The sequence below is a fragment of the Alligator mississippiensis genome, chromosome 2 (genome assembly GCF_030867095.1).
Source record: "Alligator mississippiensis isolate rAllMis1 chromosome 2, rAllMis1, whole genome shotgun sequence".
NCBI lineage: Eukaryota > Metazoa > Chordata > Crocodylia > Alligatoridae > Alligator > Alligator mississippiensis.
Genome location: NC_081825.1, coordinates 273,869,232 through 273,887,974, shown reverse-complemented (window position 1 = coordinate 273,887,974; position 18,743 = coordinate 273,869,232).

Sequence of the window (18,743 nt, the reverse complement as noted above, 5' to 3'; positions counted from 1 at the left end):
CTTCATCAACCTCCTGAATACAAAAACTCATGGACTCAATATAGACATTGGATTTGTGACACACTATAACTTGGCCAACATCTGTCCCCCCCAGGTACCTCTCCACTTTTACTTGCTACATCTCCGTTGCCTCCCTCAACAGCCTGTCCCTCACCCCCTGACACCTCAATTTATATTTTCAATGACTGGCTTTTTTGCCTGCATTGCATGCCAGCCCCTGGCTTCTTCATTATTCATTCCATCCAGGAAGAGCACACACACACCAACAAGATGCTTCCGCAGCCTGACGAAGGATTTTCAAACCCAAAAGCTTGCTAAGATATATTTCTCCAACTATTCAGTTGGTCTAATAAAAGATATCAGAGGTACCCTCGACTGGTCTGTGCTGGGGCCAGGACCCAAAGCAGGGTCAAAGGGCCAGGGGCCCACTGCAAGGAATGCCCAGAGCAAGAGGCTCAGGATTCCGACTGGCCTGAAGGTTGGGCCAGGGTCTAAAGGGGAGCCAAAGGTCCCAGAGAGGGGACCACAGTTGGAGGGGGTGAAGGACGCAATGTGTGAGGCATGGGCTACAGTGTTAAGGGAGGTACGGAGCTGCGGAATGGATGTCACCCCAAGACACCTAAATGGGCAGCCTCCCACCCGGGACACATCTGAATCAGTTTTCCATCAAGGCGTGGCAGTAAAAGAGGGATGGGCGGTTGGCCCAGAAACAGGTGGGCAGTTGGAGATCTAACTGGCACCAGGAAGACCTTGTTACAGGCTACCATCCCTGCTGGTTTCACCCTGCTGTGCCTTACACACACAAAGTCACACATGTCACAAGTTTTGCTTTGAACAGTTTGAGGTGCTGTTTCACAGAAACCCCTGCACCTATCTCTTCAAAACTTGTTAGGCTTTAAGCTGTCAGAAGGGGCTACCATCTCTGCAATTTTCATCTGAATCAGGAAATAAATGACGAAGTTATAGGCATTTTAGACATTATAGACATATAGGCATTGTAACCTATGGCTGAATCACTGAAACAGCATCGAAACTCCAAAACAGATTCAGCCAAAACAAAATGGAACAGTGATCCAAAACACCTAAATGAATCTCTGTCCTCCAAAATGGCCAAATCCAAAACTGAAAAGAAACAGCCATTTCACACAGCCCTAGTCCCTTCTCACCCTAAACAATGAGATTATTAAAGCTCCTGTAAATAGCTATATGTCATTATTAATTACCCTGTGTGCTGCCCCTGCCTAAGGCACAGAACAATCCTATAATGCTTCTGAGAGCACCTGAAACTCCTAAAAACTCACACAGGACTTGAGAGCAATTGGCATTAGGGCTGTGCGAAGCTTTGGTTGCTGATTTGATTCAGTGGAGATTCAGCCCATTTGGTGGCCAAATCTCTGAATCTGAATTGAATCAGGAGACCTTTTAATCTCCCTGAATTGAATCAGAACCATCTGAATCGATTCGGACAGATTCAGAAAGATTCGGTGATTCAGACATAGACGTAGCTTTAAATGTTTTTTCTACATACCTCAAGGTACGAGGTGGCTTGTGAGTGCTGCGATGCTGGGGCAGATGGAGTGTCTCACAGGAGCATGTGTGTGTGTGTGTGTGGGGGGGGGTGGGTCCCCAGCACACTCAGCAGCAGACCCAGAAGTGGACCAGAAGCACTTCCAGTCCACTTCTGGGTCTGCTGGGGAGTGCATGGGGGGCTTCCCTGTGTCCCCCACAGCTTGGCGACTAGTGCATCCTGGGTCTGGGGGGGCACCCAGGGTCCTCCTGTGGCCAATTGCTGAGCCAGGGGAGGTGGGGGGGCCTGCTGGTATGCTCCCCGGTGGACCAAAAAGTGGATCAGAAGTACTTCTTGTCCACTTCTGGGTTCACCACTGAGCTTGCAGGAGGCCCCCCTGTGCTCCTGTGGGATGCTCCATCCGCCCCACCATTGCAGCGTTCACGAGCTGTACCTGGTACCTCAAGGTATGTAGAAGAAACATTTAAAGCTGTGTCTATGTCTGAATCGCTGATTCTCTGAAACAGCATTGAATCTTCAGATTTGGATTCAGCCAAATCAAATCAGGGACAATGATCCGAATCAACAAATCAAATCACTGTCCCTGATTTGGGCCGAATCTGAATCCAAATCAAATACGGCCCATTTTGCACACCCTTAATTGGCATCTCACTACTTTAGTCACATACAGATCAATATATACAACACAATGCTTACAGGATCACCTTTCCAGTTTCAGTTAGGCTCTATCAAATGATATTTGTCCTGATTCTCAAAATGTAACTGTTTGCTTCAATAACAAACATAGGCTGCTTCAAGCATGTTTCACCAGCCTTGTACAAGCTTTCTGTCACATGTATCAAAAGCTGATATAAAAATGCTTTGGCAGAAGTTTCCCTTTTGTATAAAGGGGAACCATACAACTACTATCAAAGGGCGTTTATATATGAGCTCTGGGAGTGTGTGTGGAGGGGAAGGGGCTTTAGAGTGGCTTTGAGAAAGTGCCCACAGCATCACATATATCAGTGACTCCGTGCTGCAAAATGGCAGCGGGGGCATAGAACAAGCTTTAGTTAAAGTGCCCTTCCTGCCATTTTTCAGTGTAGGGATGCTGATACACGTGATGCTGGAGTCTGCTGGAGCATGGTAATTACCATACTCCAGCAGACTTGTTTAATTGAGCAGCCTCACTGCATGTGTATAGGTGCCCAGAGGTTGGTTGTCTGTATGAAAGAGCGGCGGGGAAGATATTTTTTTCACAAAAAGCTACTGAAAGTCCCCTCCCCCCCCACAACTCCCCAAATAGTTTTTGGTCCCCCCCTCCCTTTTTCCCCCCTGAGATCAGTGGAGATGAAGTTATTAAGTTTCAGCGATGCATGGAAGGGACAATTATATTTTTGAAGGATGCTCTTCCTCTAGCTGTCTCTACCTAGTAAGGAATACATCAGCTTTCATTACCCCAAGGTAGAGCTTCCCTTGCCTCCACAACTCTCATTTCAGTAATTTTGCTGCAACATCTACACCTATGATGGGTTTTCAAAGAGCAAGACAAGGAAACATACTGTAGGCCATATGAAATGCACAACCCACTTTGGGCTGATGAGTTTGTTGACAGGGAAGATGTAGATGATAGCAGAATGCCACTACTAATTACTTGCACTGCTCCATGCAGGAATTATTGTGCAGACTTTTGGTTCACTAATTATGGGATAAATTACATTAAATTACCACAGTACTGTCTCATTATTATAGTTATTCTGAGAAATACCAAACAAATGAATAACGGAAAGACCTCTTTCAATTGAAAATATGCAACAGAAGTCTATCACCAGGGTGCCAGCATTCTGAATTTTCAGTGTCTGTCTTCATTTACTTGTAGCTACAAATTAAGATAACTTCTTTGATTCTCAACTCCCGGTTAGATGAAGGTATCCCCAATAACTTTCTTCAGTCTTTCACATTCCCATCCAAGCATCTCCCACTTGCTTTGTCAATTCATTTTCCCCATCTAGGTCACAAATACCCTCTATCTCCATTTGCAATTCCTTGGATACCATTCTAAACTCTCCTCCAACCATCTTTTGTAACTCCCAATTAAAGATAAATTAATTATATGTGCTAGACCGAAATATCATACTTCAGAACAAATGCCAATGTCTATTAGAGACCAGAATGAGATTTTAATGTTAAATGGAGTATCCCGTATCTGCCTATTGATGAATTTTTATACTCACTTTGAAGTACAAAAGAGGGTACTTGACACTATCTAAGACAAGATATTGGACTGCACTGGATGAGATTTGGGTTGAACCAGTGGGGTAATTCTTATGTTCCAGTGATCCTACAGTGCCCTTCTAGGATCACCCTCCAGCCATAAGTTGAATATAAGCCAACAGGGTGTTTTTGTTGCAAAAAATATACTCAACAGTATACTGGGTTGTATTAACAAGAGTGTCACTTGCAAACCAAGGAAAGTGATTGTCGCAGGGCACCCCGGTGCCCCTGCTCCTAGAGAGGAGAAACTGCCAGGGAGCGAGTGAGCGCGCCCTGGCCTGACATAATGAGCCCAGCTGAGGGTTGCCCGGGTAATGAGCGCAGCTGCGGGTTGCCGGAGCAACTAAGCGGAGCCAGCTGCCTGTAGGGGGCAGGGCCTGGCCCTTATAAAGCCCAGGGCTGAGGCCAGGCTGGCAGTTCCCTGCCAGCAGCCGGAGAGGTAGGAGCACCCTCAGCCGAGATATGGAAAGGAGCATGACTTGCAAGTACAGCTCATGATAGCCCTGAGAGGATGGGGCACTATGGTTTAGCCGGGGGGCTTTAGGTTTGTGTTACAGCCAGGAGGCTTGAGTTTGTTTGACTCTGTTATTACACCCGGAGGTTTGGGTGAGGCTGTAGGGGTTGGAGGAGGCCTCATCGGGGACTCACAGGGGAGTGTGAGACCCCGGCGCCAGTGAGGGAGCGTTAGGCCCTGAGATTTGCAGGGCAGAGTTGTGGGCTCAGTGGAGCTCAGAGAGGAGCGGTTGACCTCAGTCATAGGGGCCCCAAAGAGTGCGGGGTGCCCTAGCGCCAGTGAGGGCGCAGGCTAGCGCCAGTAGGGCGCATTAATTTCACAGCGCCGGTGAAGGCGCAGCTTGCATGCCAGTGCTGGAGCAACTGGCGGCGAGGAGCACGACCAGTAGGTTGTGGGCGCAACCGGTAGGTTGCAGACGGGGGACGTAGACCCCGGATCGCGTGCGGGGGACATAGACCCCGGCCCCAGGGAAAGGGGCAGTTTTATCGAGAAGCCCCATGGGGGCACGGTGAGCCCCGAAGAGGGGGAGCGCCATAGTACATTATTGAGAAGCCCAGTGTGGGCACGGCGAGCCCTGAAGAGGGGGAGTGCCATACTGAGGAGCCCTAGAGAGAGGGGCAATTACTGAGGAGCCCGAGACGGGCATAGCGAGCCCGGGCGCAGGCTAGTGCGGTAACACCCCTCAGACCGAGGCAGGGCGCTGCAGTTGCCCCGAGAAGACAGGGAGTAGCAGCGTGGTGAGCCGGGGTCAGAGAGAGTATCCGTGCGGTTAGCCAGGGAAGGGCCAGGGCCCGCTAGGGAGTCCCTGAGTGGGACTGTACCATCAGGGAAGGCCCAGCGGGAGGCTGGGCACGAGAGAGAGCCCAGACTGGGCTACACTATACAGGAGGCCCGGGAAGCGGGCGTACAGACCTAACAACGTCTATTACATCTGCGAGGCTTGGGGCGTGGTATCAGGGGTGGTAGGAGCCACGCATAGCCCATAAGGCTAGGGTGTCCGGGGAACACCCACCATATCGGGAGACCCCTGGGGGGTCCGGGAGAACCGCGGGGACAGAGGTCCTGAGTAGCCGTGCCCAGGGAGTCATAGGCAGCCTCCCAATCATATTCCAGCAAGACGTGGCGGGCGAGAACTAGAGGGTGCCTTGGGCCAGCCTGACACGGAGCAAGGGACCTCAAGGAGATCATGGCCCTCTGTGAGGACCCCGCCGTGACAGTGATTATTTCACTCTATTCAGCACTGGTGAAGCCTCACCTGGAGTACTGTGTCCAGTTTTGGATCCTACACTCGTCGTAACCCAAAAAGGGAGTCAGTAAGTCATACCTGTTAAGTAAAACAGCAGGAATAGGTCAACATTTCTGCTATTTCCAACACCTGCTATAAACATGGCTCATCAAAAGATTGATCTTGTAATTCTGCCAAATGCTTGTTATATTTGATGATTAGTTGCACAATATATAGGTTACTGGCAGAGCTGTTACAGAGGATTATGGAATGACAATAAAAATGATTTGTTAAGTTACATACATGCAGGTTACATGGTAGCTACTCATGAAAGTAAAAAGAATGTATGCCCTGCTACCTAATCACCAGGGATCCTGGTTTTCCTTTCACCATGGAAAAACTCAGTAAAACATGGATTTTCCCTTTTTAAGGAGAAAAACACAGATTTTCTCCTTTAGAGAGAAAAACATGGGAGCAGGCAGGTTCCCCTTTGCAAGCTTGCAGAGGCTGTGGGGAGTGGGAGGAGGGCTATCAGGCAGGGGGTGCCACATGCATGGTGGCATGGGGCTCCCAGGGGTGGCACTGAACTTCCTATCCCACTCTGCCCTGCCATAATGAGTCCTGCCAACTGGGCTGTGGAGGCTCCTAGGAGGAGGGCAGCAGGGCAGAGCCTGCACCTGTCAACTCGCATACACTCCTTTACCATAGGCTCCACTCTGGTTGTGCTGTCTATTGGAGAGGGGGAACCAGGATCCACGCTCCACTCTGGCTGCAGCAGCCACTGCCTTCTACAGGCGACAGCCAGGGCTTGGGAGGGGCGGGGGGCTGTGGACCTGGATCCCTGGCCCTGCAGCCCTGGCAGCTGGGGGCCCTCTGGCAATGTTGGGGTGGGGGGCTGTGGGTGGGGAGTGAGGGGCAATGAAATGGGCAGGGCACTGGCATATCGGTGCTGCTCAGCACCACAAAGCAGTGGTGGAGAGGACAGCTGTAGCTGGACTTGCATCCTGGTGAGCAAAGAGGGCAGGGGGAGCTCTGATTTTCCATGATAAAATACCCAAAATCAAAATGCCAGAATGTATAGGTATTTAGAATTTATTTTATTATAGTGATTGAGGCACTGTCAGGCTTCCAAATTGCTTTAAAATTGTAAATATATCAATAAAACTTTGTTTTATATATATATATAGGTATTTCATTTTAATCATGGAAAAACATGGATTTTGGGCTTTTTAATCAGAGAATGTGTGTGGGTTTTTTAAATCAGAGAATTTGCAGTTTTTAAACAGAGAAAACCAGGCTCCCTGCTGACCTCTGATACATAGTAAACATTAAAGACAGATAAATAATAAAAAAGAATTCCAGCCCTCCATTTCTCCAAGTAAGTCTTTGAATTTTTAAGTGAACTTGGTTTAGCTCCTCTTCTGCCATTTGTTAGATTTCCATTACCATTCCTGCAAATCTAATTTCAAAATCAAACATATGGGTTGTCATTGGATCATAGGAAAATAGAGCTAGAAGGAACTTTACAAGTTCATATAGTGCAGTCCTCTGCTCAAAGCAGGATCATTACTGACCAGAACATCCCAACCAAGTGTCTGTCTAAGGATGGAGATTCCACACTTTCTCTAGGTAGCCTGTTTCAATGCTTGATCACTGTCAGAGGAGTGGTAGAGTACCAACCTCCACTTCCTTAGGGTGGCTTTGAGGTGTTAATTGCAGCTTTTGTCAGCATATCCCACCCCAAAATTCCTGGTCCCAACCCCAGATTTGCTGGGCAGAAAACTGCTAAAGAACTCGAAGGAAAGGTCAGGCCTGTCTTGGCCTGGACCTGAACTACAACTAGCGCCCAACCACAGTGCTTGGTTGGGGCATAAACTACAAAAGGGACAGAAAGTCCCTTTTGTCCCTACCATGCTCTGGGTGGCGTGCTGAGGGACAGAGGTGCACAGGTGGTATTCTTTTCTGTCCTACCAGTGAGTGGACGTGGAAGATGACATGAGAACCACATAAGAGAGACCAGCTGGCGGCTTCGGCAATGCTGTCTCGAGGCATGCTTCGGCTTCCTTGACAATGACCCACAGATCACGATGAGAGACATGCTCAGTTCAGATGGGCTTCACCTGTCCCCCAAAGGTAAGCATGTGTTCTCTTCTAGGTTGGCGGATCTCCTCGGGCGGGCGGGCGGGCTTTAAACTAGGCTCATTGTGGGGAGGGGAAGACGAGGGCGGGGGAAACCTTGGACCACCAAACCATGTGGCACCCACAAGGACAGCCCAGCCTGAAGAAGAACATTGGGAACCTGCAATCCATGGGGCGGCCAGCAGTACAGCACAGGTAAGCAATAAGCAGGTAAGCAATAAGGGGCCCTTTGGGCATCAGAGCTGGGGGGCAACAAAGGCACCAGTCACAGGGCTCAAGTGCCTATGCACTAACGCTAGGAGCATGGGGTGCAAGCAGGATGAACTAGCACTCCTGCTTGCAGAAAACACCTACGACTTAGTAGGGCTAACAGAAACCTGGTGGGATTCTTCCCACGACTGGGTGGTACACATTGAGGGTTATAAGCTGTACAGAAAGGACAGGGTGGGGAAGAAAGGGGGAGGGGTTGCGCTCTATGTCAATGAGCGATATACATCGACCCTTATCAAAACAGTATCGGAGAAGGAGAAAGTAGAAGGATTCTGGGTTAGGTTACATGGAGGTCAAGGAGAAAGGGATTTGGTGGTAGGGGTCTGCTACAGACCCCTACACCAAGGGGAAGAACTAGATTTGGGACTCCTGAGGCAGCTCACGGAGACCATAAAAACTAGGGAGGCGGTAGTCATGGGGGACCTAAACTACCCAGACATCTGCTGGGAGTCACAGACAGCAAAGTCCCACCATTCACGCAGGTTCCTATCCTGCGTACAGGACCTTCATCTGACTCAGGAGGTACATGGTCCCACTAGGGGGGATGCCTTACTGGACTTGGTATTGGCAACGGGGGATGACATGGTAGGAGACCTACAGATCGGTGGTCACCTGGGGGACAGTGATCACCAAATAAGAGAATTCATCATAAGACGTCGAGTGGGTAAGGCAACTAGTAGGGTGAAAGTGCTAGACTTTAGGAAAGCTGATTTCAATGAACTCGCGTGTTTAGTCAAAGACGCACTGCAGAGTAGGAGTTTTGAAGAGATGGGAGCCCAGGAAGGGTGGCTGTGCCTTAAGGAAATGAGCCTTCGGGCTCAGAGGGAGATGATCCCGATAAGGGGAAAAGGGGCCAAGAGGCTTCCTTGGTGGACCAGAGAAATCCAGAGCAGCCTACGGGCTAAAAGGGAGGCATATAAAAAGTGGAAACGGGGAGAGAATACTAAAGAGGAGTATACCTCCTCTGCTCGCACTTGTAGGGAGGCAGTTAGACAGGCCAAAGCTACCATGGAGCTGAGGATGGCATCCCAAGTTAAGAATAACAAAAAATTGATTTTTAGATATATAGGGAGTAAAAGGAAGGCCCAGGGAGGAATAGGACCACTACTAAATGGGCAGAAGCAATTGGTGACAGACAGGGGGGACAAGGCTGAACTCCTCAACGAGTTCTTTGCCTCAGTGTTCCTAAGCGAGGGGCAAGACAAGTCTCTCACTAGGATTGTAGAGAGACAGCAGCAAGGTGCCAGACTACCAAGCGTAGACCCTGAGATGGTGCAGAGGCACTTGGAGAAACTGGATGCACTTAAGTCGCCAGGCCCGGATAAGCTCTATCCGAGGGCACTGAAGGCACTGGCTGACGTCATTGTGAAGCCACTGGCGAGAATATTTGAACGCTCGTGGTGCACGGGCAAAGTCCCGGAGGACTGGAAAAGGGCCAATGTGGTCCCCATTTTCAAGAAGGGGAGGAAGGAGGACACAGGCAACTATAAGCCAGTCAGTCTCACCTCTATCCTTGGCAAAGTCTTTGAAAAAATTATCAAGGCTCACATTTGCGAGAGCCTGGCAGGAAAAATTATGCTGAGGGGAAACCAGCATGGGTTCGTAGCAGGTAGATCATGCCTGACTAATCTAGTCTCTTTTTATGCCCAGGTTACAAAACACCTGGACACAGGAGTAGGGGTTGACGTCATTTACTTAGACTTCAGGAAGGCCTTCAATATGGTATCCCACACCATACTGGTGAACAAGTGAAGAGGCTGTGACTTGGATGACTACACAGTCCGGTGGGTGGTGAATTGGCTAGAGGGTCGTACCCAGAGAGTCGTAGTGGATGGGTCAGTATCGACCTGGAAGCGTGTGGGCAGTGGGGTCCTGCAGGGCTTGGTCCTTGGACCGATACTCTTCAATGTCTTCATCAGCGACTTGGATGAGGGAGTGAAGTGTACTCCGTCCAAGTTTGCGGATGACACAAAACTGTGGGGAGAAGTAGACACGCCGGAGGGCAGGGAACAACTACAAGCAGACCTGGACAGGTTGGACATATGGGCGGAAAACAACAGAATGCAATTCAACAAGGAGAAATGCAAAGTGCTGCACCTAGGGAGGAAAAATGTCCAGCATACCTACTGCCTAGGAAATGACCTGCTTGGTGGAATGGAAGTGGAAAGGGATCTTGGAGTCCTAGTGGGCTTCAAGATGAACATGAATCGGCAGTGTGACGAAGCCATCAGAAAAGCTAATGGCACTTTATCGTGCATCAGCAGATGCATGACGAACAGAACCAAGGAGGTGATACTTCCCCTCTATCAGGCGCTGGTCAGACCACAGTTGGAATACTGCATGCAATTCTGGGCACCGCACTTCAAGAGGGATGTGGATAACCTGGAGAGGGTCCAGAGAAGGGCCACTCGTATGGTTAAGGGCTTTCAGGCCAAGCCCTATGAGGAGAGACTAGGGCACCTGGACATCTTCAGCCTCCGCAAGAGAAGGTTGAGAGGCGACCTTGTGGCTGCCTATAAGTTCATCACAGGGGCACAGAAGGGAATTGGTGAGATTTTACGCACCAAGGCGCCCTTGGGGGTTACAAGAAATAATGGCCGCAAGCTAGCAGAGAGCAGATTTAGACTAGACATTAGGAAGAACTTCTTCACAGTTAGAGTGGCCAAGGTCTGGAATGGGCTCCCAAGGGAGGTGGTGCTCTCCCCTACCCTGGGGGTCTTCAAGAGGAGGTTGGATAGGCATTTAGCTGGGGTCATCTGAACCCAGCACTCTTTCCTGCCTATGCAGGGGGTTGGACTCGATCTATTGAGGTCCCTTCCAACCCTAACATCTATGAAAGATGCCCAGGCCTATCTCACTGCGCCTGGACTGGGCAACAAAGAGCCGGCCAGGCCTATATTGCACTGAGGCCTGAATAAGCAACAAATAGTTCTAGGTCTCACCCTGGCTCAAACCATGGCAGGCTCTCACCCTGGCCCAAATGTGCCAGCCAAACATGGCTGGGGTTCAGCCACACAGCTAGGCTGAAATGCAATAACTGTGACACAGCAAAAGGGCCCAGTCCTATGGCTTCAGCCTGGACATCCTGTCTCAGCTATACCACAGTGCTGAGACACTACAATTGCCAAACATAGGGGGCCAGTAACTTCCAGGACCCATTCCTGGTCAGTTTGCTCCAGAGATTAATACCCCAATGGTATTATCCCACTCAAGGCCTGTGTGGCCAAAACTGCCAGCAATACTACCGGGACCCCATTCCTGTTCAGTTTACTCCAGGGATCAACACCCCAACTTAAGAGAAAAAAGTGGGGGAAAGAGGGAGGTATTATGTCTCCAACTCCAAGACAGGCTTTCTCTCCCTGTACCTGAGGCTTTCCTGTCACATAGCTTTTGCTTGGCTCTCCAGTGAAGAGGTGGGGAGGCCCCCCACCTCCTCCATGGGGAGCAGTTTCCTGGCTCCCAGTTCAGCTGTGCAGCTCTCAGCAGCCCCAGGAGAAACAGAGAGAAATCTTAGTTGAGTTGTTCTTATATACCTGGTGTGACATCACCCAAGCGTTGTCCAATTAAGGAGTGCCACAGTCCAGGCTTTCTCCCAGCCAGTCTTCCTGAAGCATCCTCTGCTTCCTCTGGCCAATGAGGCCAGAGGGTTTTACATATTTTGTCCAGATACAGGCCCCAGCTTGCCATGTTCAGAGAACAACAGGGGCCATCTTGCCCAGATAAAACAATACAATAAGCAAAGGCACACACTTTGCCATACACAACCCCAAGGATATGTGGGTGTTACACTATGGAGTGAATTTAGCATATAATAATACAAGTTGGCATTTGAAAGGCATCGAGGCTTACATGCCGAAGTGATGGGGCAGTAGGTCAAAGGCCAGGCACCTTTATTTTCATGAAAAACTTCTGTCACACTTGTAAGGCTAATAAACAGACTATATTACTGTTTGTCAAAATGGCAGCACTTCCACTGGGGCATTGAACTTTACTACCATGTTAACCTGGTTCAGTACTGAACCAGATAGGAGAGCATCACCTGGCGAATCACACACCATTTCCAAATCAATTTACTTACTCTTTTAAGTCTCAGTATCTACTGACCCACCCAGTCTTGCTTAACTTGCAAGATCTGTCAGGATCAGAGCCTGAGGTACAATGGCTGAAATCTATTTTCAACCATTAATAATATAAGGGAAAAGAAAAAACCCATGGCATCTAAAGCTATTTGGCAGTCACATTCTTCAGGCCATGTGTGTCTACAATATTCTGTTTGTTTGTAGAATGATCTTCCCCAAATAAAATGAATAGACACTGACCTATAGCTGGATGAAAGAGGATTTGACAGGCTATCACCAGGATATACCGAGGATAAGCAGTACAGGTTAGCAAGAAAAAGCAGGCTGCAGTGCTTAGCATCTACCATTCTATACACTGAAAGTGCTTGTCTGAGTTGTACATTTCATCCTTTTCACACAGTCCCAGTTGGAATGTGTTAAAAATACATCCTGATGGAATTAAGATGTTCTGTCCTTTTATAGGCTAGACAAAAAAATGTAACCTTGTAAATCAGAGCCAAAGCCAACAATATGCTTTGCTGGCATGGCATAAGGTAGGGCACACTACTCCTTATGTACATGCACATAATTTCCTAGCCTGCCTTCATGTTAAAAATAATGCTTCACTGGTTTGCAGCTGGCATGTAGAATTGTGTCCCTTTGATAGAAATTCAATGCCATTTCCCACTCATAATAAGTAGGGCATTTGAAAAAGATGCGTCACCCATCCTTATTCTTGTAATAAAAGACCTTGCTGAAAACACACCTCTTTTTATCATCATAACCGAGAGGAGATGACCCAGTCATAACCTTCTTAATCTCCACCTGACTCATCACTCTGTTAATTGGTTTCATCTACTCCAGTTCTATTATCATTCCCTTTTATATCAAGCAAGGGTCAGAGTTACCATGTCATTTGACACCATAGTGCTACATTAGCCTGTTCTAAATGTGAATCGTGTTCATCCTCCATAGCCTCATCATTCCATCTGTTTATTTTTCAGGGCACAGTCAGATTACTCTAACATGTTGTATCACATATCTTGTTTCAGATTGGAATCCCAGGTAAACTGTTCTGCTAATTGTCATCTGGCATTGCTATATATAGACCCTGTTCTCGAGCATTTCTAATTCACTGTCTGCAGCTATCAGAATATTCTGAGCTTGAAAAATCCAAAACAAACCCTTTTCCTGTACCCTCAGTTGCTATGTGTGCTCATGTATTTGTTCAGTATTAGTAAACTGGGTGTATTTGGAGCCAACAACCGCTGTTATGGAAACTCTTGTTTAAGATCACATCTTTTATTTTTCCCGTAATCAATCTTTACTTAGCTCACAATGGTTAATATGCTTTACTTAGCTCACATTGACAGATATTTGCACCAGAGTTTTCAAGTCACCGATATTTTCTTTTCAGATCTCATGTTTTTACAGTGTTTTAATGTCAAAACTTTTGCCTAAACGTGGCTTATCATTAATTACAAAAAAGAAGGTGGGAGTGCTGTGCCTTGTGAATTAAGAAAAATACCCCTGGTAATTCATTCTGCATAAAAATAAATCCTTATAACCACCCTTACCTCATCTCAGCCTTGGGTGGGATGATATAGCTGGGGACTGCCCTACTTTGAGCAGGGGTTGGATTAGATGACTTCCTGAGGGCCCTTCCAATAGGGGTGTGCAAAGCGGGCCCTATTTGATTTGGATTCAGATTCAGGCTGAATCAGGGACAGTGATTCGACTCATTGATTCGGATCACTGTCCCTGAATCGATTTGGCTGAATCTGAAGATTTGATGCTGATTCAGAGAATCAGTGATTCGGACACAGCTTGAAAAGTTTTTTCTACATACCTCGAGGTACCAGACATGGCTCGTGATCATTGTGATGCTGGGGTGGATGGAGCGTCCCATAGGAGTGGGGGGGGGGGGGCCTCCATGTGCTTGGTGGTGAACCCAGAAGTGGACTGGAAGTACTTCTAGCCCACTTCCAGGTCTGCTGGGGGGCATGTTGCTCCCCCCCATGCTCCCCCCCAGCTCAGTGATTGGCCACAGGGGGACTCCAGCTGCCCCCCCAGACCCAGAAGGCACCAGCTGCCAAACCAGAGGGGCGCAGTGGGGGCACCAGCATGCTCCCTGGTGGACTCAGAAGTGCACCAGAAGTGCTTCTTGTCCACTTCTAGGTCTGCTGCTGAGTGCGCTGGGGAGCCCCCCATGCTTCTGTGGGATACTCCATGCACCCCAGCATCGCAGCATTCATGAGCCCTGCTACCTAGAGGTATGTAGAAAAACCATTTAAACCTGCCTCTATTTAAATGAATCTCCGGAGGGTTGCATTTCAATTTGGAGAGATTAAAGGGTCTCCTGATTCGACTCAGATTCAGAGGTACGGCTACTGAATTGGGCCGAATCGAATCAGGGACTGACCGAAGTTTCTCACAGGCCTACCTTCCAACCCTAATTTCTATGATTCTATGATTTTGCTAGGTCTATGATGACTCTAGACTCTCTTCAGGGGTACCAGACAGATTTGTTAAGTGATCAAGATCCAAAGAGACCATGAAGCCTGACTAGTAATTCAGCTCCCTAGATGTAGCTCTTGTAAAGCTGAGTTGAAGCAAGAATCAAAGAGGGGAGGCTTCAGCAGACATTGGAAATAGAAGAAATATTCAGATATCATGGCACTTCAAAGCAAATGCTGTAAGATTGAAGCAATCCATTTTAAGATAATGGGGTCTCTGGGGGGGGGGATCCGAGGAGGAGCTAACTTTAAAGGAAATTGGGGGAAAATTTTCTGATGAATTAGTGTGGCTGTGGCTTTTATAGAAAGCTTAGGAAGCAAAAAGGCATGGAAAGCATTTCTAAGCAATCTACTGGCAACCTGTGTCAAATAGCACACATTGAATTTCATGTTGGCTACATTCACATGCTTGGTAATATTCCTCTGTGCTGAAGCTGTCTGACAGCATACACAGCTGGTACCATCTTCATATACAGATGTCCAGGGAGTCAGGCTTTCCCCAATGTGGGATCAATTTTCAGTGGCTGTTTAAGCATTGTTGCAGCCTCTTGCTGTGGTCAATTGTGGAAGGTGCTGTACTGAATTAGACTTTAAATGGGGTTTAGATTGTCTTCATCCCTAAGTTAGAATGTACATTTCTCTGCCATTTTCAGAAGTAAGCCTAGCCCAAGAACAAGAAGAACACAGACAAAACTAAGGGCACAGACAGAAGTGACAGTTTTACCCCAATCTGGCCCATGAAGGCTCTCTACAGCTGTGACCAAACAGAAGCGTACAGCTGCAAAGCGTTTTAAAAGGGCCCAGTCCCACAAAAATCTGAACCCTCATTAAATGAGGGTTCAGATAAAGATGGCTCAAAACAGAGCATTTTCTGTAACTTGTCTGCCTGCCTCCCAACCTGTCGCTGTTTTCAGAATGGGAGGGGGAAAGGGAGCAGAGGGATTTTGGTTTGGGTTTTTTTCAGGCCTACCGGAGAAAGGAGTGGGTGTATTGGAACCCCCCCCCCCCCAGGAGGGAGGGGCTCCAATTCACTCACCCCACCCTTCATTGTGGGCTGGGGAGCCAGCCCTTTGAATGATCTTGTTAATCTGCCTATGGCTGTAGAGTGCTTTCAGGGGGCAGATTCATCAGAAAAATTGTCACTTCTGTCTCCACCCTTAGTTTTGCCTGGGGCATTGCTAGGGGAAACCTGCTGCGAACTAGCAGCCAGCAGCTATATTTTCCTACCCCTGGAACCAGCAGTGAACTTCTGTTTGTCCTGGGGGATCGTTGTAAATCATAATGATTCCTGCAAACCACAGCGACCGCCTGCAGGTGGTGGTGACAGTGTTGGTGGTGGAGGTATGGCAGCAGCAAGCGGGGAGCTCCCGCAGGCAGCCGCAGCAGTGTCGGTGGTGGGAGTTGACCAAGTGGGGAGCTCCTACAGATGGCCATGGCAGTGTTGGTGGTGGGGGCGGGCTGAGTGGGGAGCTCCTTCAGGTGGCTTCCAGCAGTGTCGGTGGCGGGAGGGGAGGGGTGGCAAGCACCAACTACCCACAGGTGCCGCCAGCAGCTTCGGTGGTGCTTTTTGCAGGGGGTGCACCACCAATCTCAGGGGGTGCACGTGCACCTGTGTGCACCCCCTATGTGTCTCCAATGCTGCAAAGTGCTCTCAATCACAGCAGGGAGCTGCACTTCTATCTGCGCCCTAGCAGTTGGACTAACTCATAGTCACCATGGAACTACAAACTAGAACCTATTTCAAGTAGGTTGAAGAGAATCTTCCTTCCCAAGGAGAATTGGTACATGAATTACAAATCCTTCACCCAAACATAATTTGGGTTTAAAACTCTGCTGCTCTGTCACTACAGTCTATCTTCCTCTGTGGCAAAATATCAAAATATATTAAACCCATAATTTAATATCACCTTTTATACTGAAGCATCATGCCAAGGGACATACAAAACACAAATTTCACTCTATCCACCACTGGCATGAGCTATGTCTAGAGTGACAGAAGCTGTTATATGCAGGATAGCAATACCCAAGAAAGTACAAAGGAGTGGGATAGTCAGGCAAGCAGAATAAATATAGTCCTCAAATCATTTGGCCAAGACACCTAATAATTCTACTCCAGATAAAAGTGCTCCAAGATCTTGAATAGGTAGAAACAGTCAGCCCCTTGATTTATTATTTTTTCTCAACACTGCATCCCAAAGATGGGAGGCCCAAACTGCACAGCACACCCAGGCTGCCATCCTAGGACACTAGCTTAATGCTGACTGAAAACAATTCTCTGGTGCCCTGTACCTGGAGTTGCCCTCTGTAGCTGCTGCATGCAGTTAAAAATCTTACTGCATCAACATGGCAATTGTTCACACTCATTTTGCACAGAAATAAGCAGCAACCCAGGGGCAGAGCTGTGAAGAATCAGGTCATATCATAGACATATCATAGACATTACGGCTGGAAGGGACCTTGGAAGATCATCGAGTCCAGCCCCCTGCCCAAAGGGCAGGAAGTCAGCTGGGTTCATAGGATCCCAGCAAGATGAGCATCCAGTTTGCTCTTGAAGGTGTTCAATGTAGGCGCTTGAACCACCTCCGGTGGCAGGCTGTTCCAGACCTTGGGGGCTCGGACAGTAAAGAAATTCTTCCTTATGTCCAGCCTGAAACGGTCTTGTAGTAGTTTATGACCATTCGACCTAGTCGTCATCCCTTGGGGCGCTCTGGTGAACAAACATTCCCCCAGATACTGGTGGTCACCCCTGATAAACTTATAGGTGGCCATCAGATCACCCCTGAGCCTGCACTTTTCCAGGCTAAAGAGCCCCAGGGCTCTCAGCCTGTCATCGTACGGTCTGCTTCCCTGACCTCTGATCATGCGCATGGCTCTCCTCTGGACTCTCTCAAGCTTCTCCACATCCTTTTTGAATTGTGGAGCCCAAAACTGGACGCAGTACTCTAGCTGCGGCCTCACTAAGGCCGAGTACAAGGGGAGAATGACGTCCCGGGATTTGCTTGAGAAGCATCTATGGTTGCAAGCCAGTGTTTTGGTCGCTTTACTAGCCGCAGCATCGCACTGCAGGCTCATGTTCATCTTATGGTCAATGATGACCCCCAAGTCTCTTTCTTGCATAGTGCTAGCCAACATAGCACTGTCAAGCCTATAAGGATGCTGCGGGTTTTTCTTCCCAAGGTGGAGAACCTTGCATTTATCGGTGTTGAACGCCATCAGATTCTCATCCGCCCACTTGCTGAGCCTGTCCAGGTCAGCCTGGATCACCCGCCTGTCTTCTGGTGTGGATGCTTTTCCCCAAAGTTCGGTGTCATCAGCGAACTTGGCCAGTCTGCTTCTGACTCCAGTGTCCACATCATTAATGAAGATGTTGAACAGTATGGGTCCAAGGACAGAGCCTTGGGGGACCCCACTGGTCACAGGACACCATGATGAGTGACTTCCATCAATTACTACCCTCTGGGTCCAACCCCGGAGCCAGTTTTCCAGCCAGTGGATCATGGAGGACCCAAGGCAACAATTGGCCAGTTTCTCTAAGAGGTGATTATGGGAAACCAGGTCAAAGGCTTTTTTGAAGTCAAGATATATGACATCAATCTCTTCTCCCTTGTCCAGGTGATAGGTCACCTGGTCGTAGAAGGAAATGAGATTGGTCAAGCAAGACCTACCCACAACAAACCCATGCTGGCTATCCCTTAAGATGTTGGCGTCGGCCAGTCCATTAAGGATGGCCTCTTTAATAAACTTTTCTAAGATCTTCCCCAGGATAGAAGTCAGGCTAATGGGTCTATAGTTAGCCGGATCCACTTTCCTCCCTTTCTTGAAGATAGGCACCACATTGGCCTTCTTCCAGGTCCTGGGGTGTTTCCTATCAAAATATTGAGTATCATTGTCTATGATTAGATTAAGTGGAACCAGGATAGCCCTCTGATGTACAAGGACTGAGGAGGTGGTGGGGAGGCAGGGGGATAATAGGCAGTTAAAGAGGCTGGAACCTGTTCCTAACAAAGTCAGCTGGAGTGTGCATCTGTCTTCAAACAGAGTATTATCAGACCCTAGGATAATTCAAGGTAGGGAATTTACATGCAGAGCTGACCCAAGCAGGGTGCGGGGTCTGGGGCAAATCAGCCCGTGTGGGGCCCTGCCCCTGCCCCCACCCCGATCCCACGCGCCCCGGACCTAAAGAAGCTGCTGCCACCATCGGCAATGGTGGTGTCAGCAGCGGGAACAGGGGGTGCAGCGA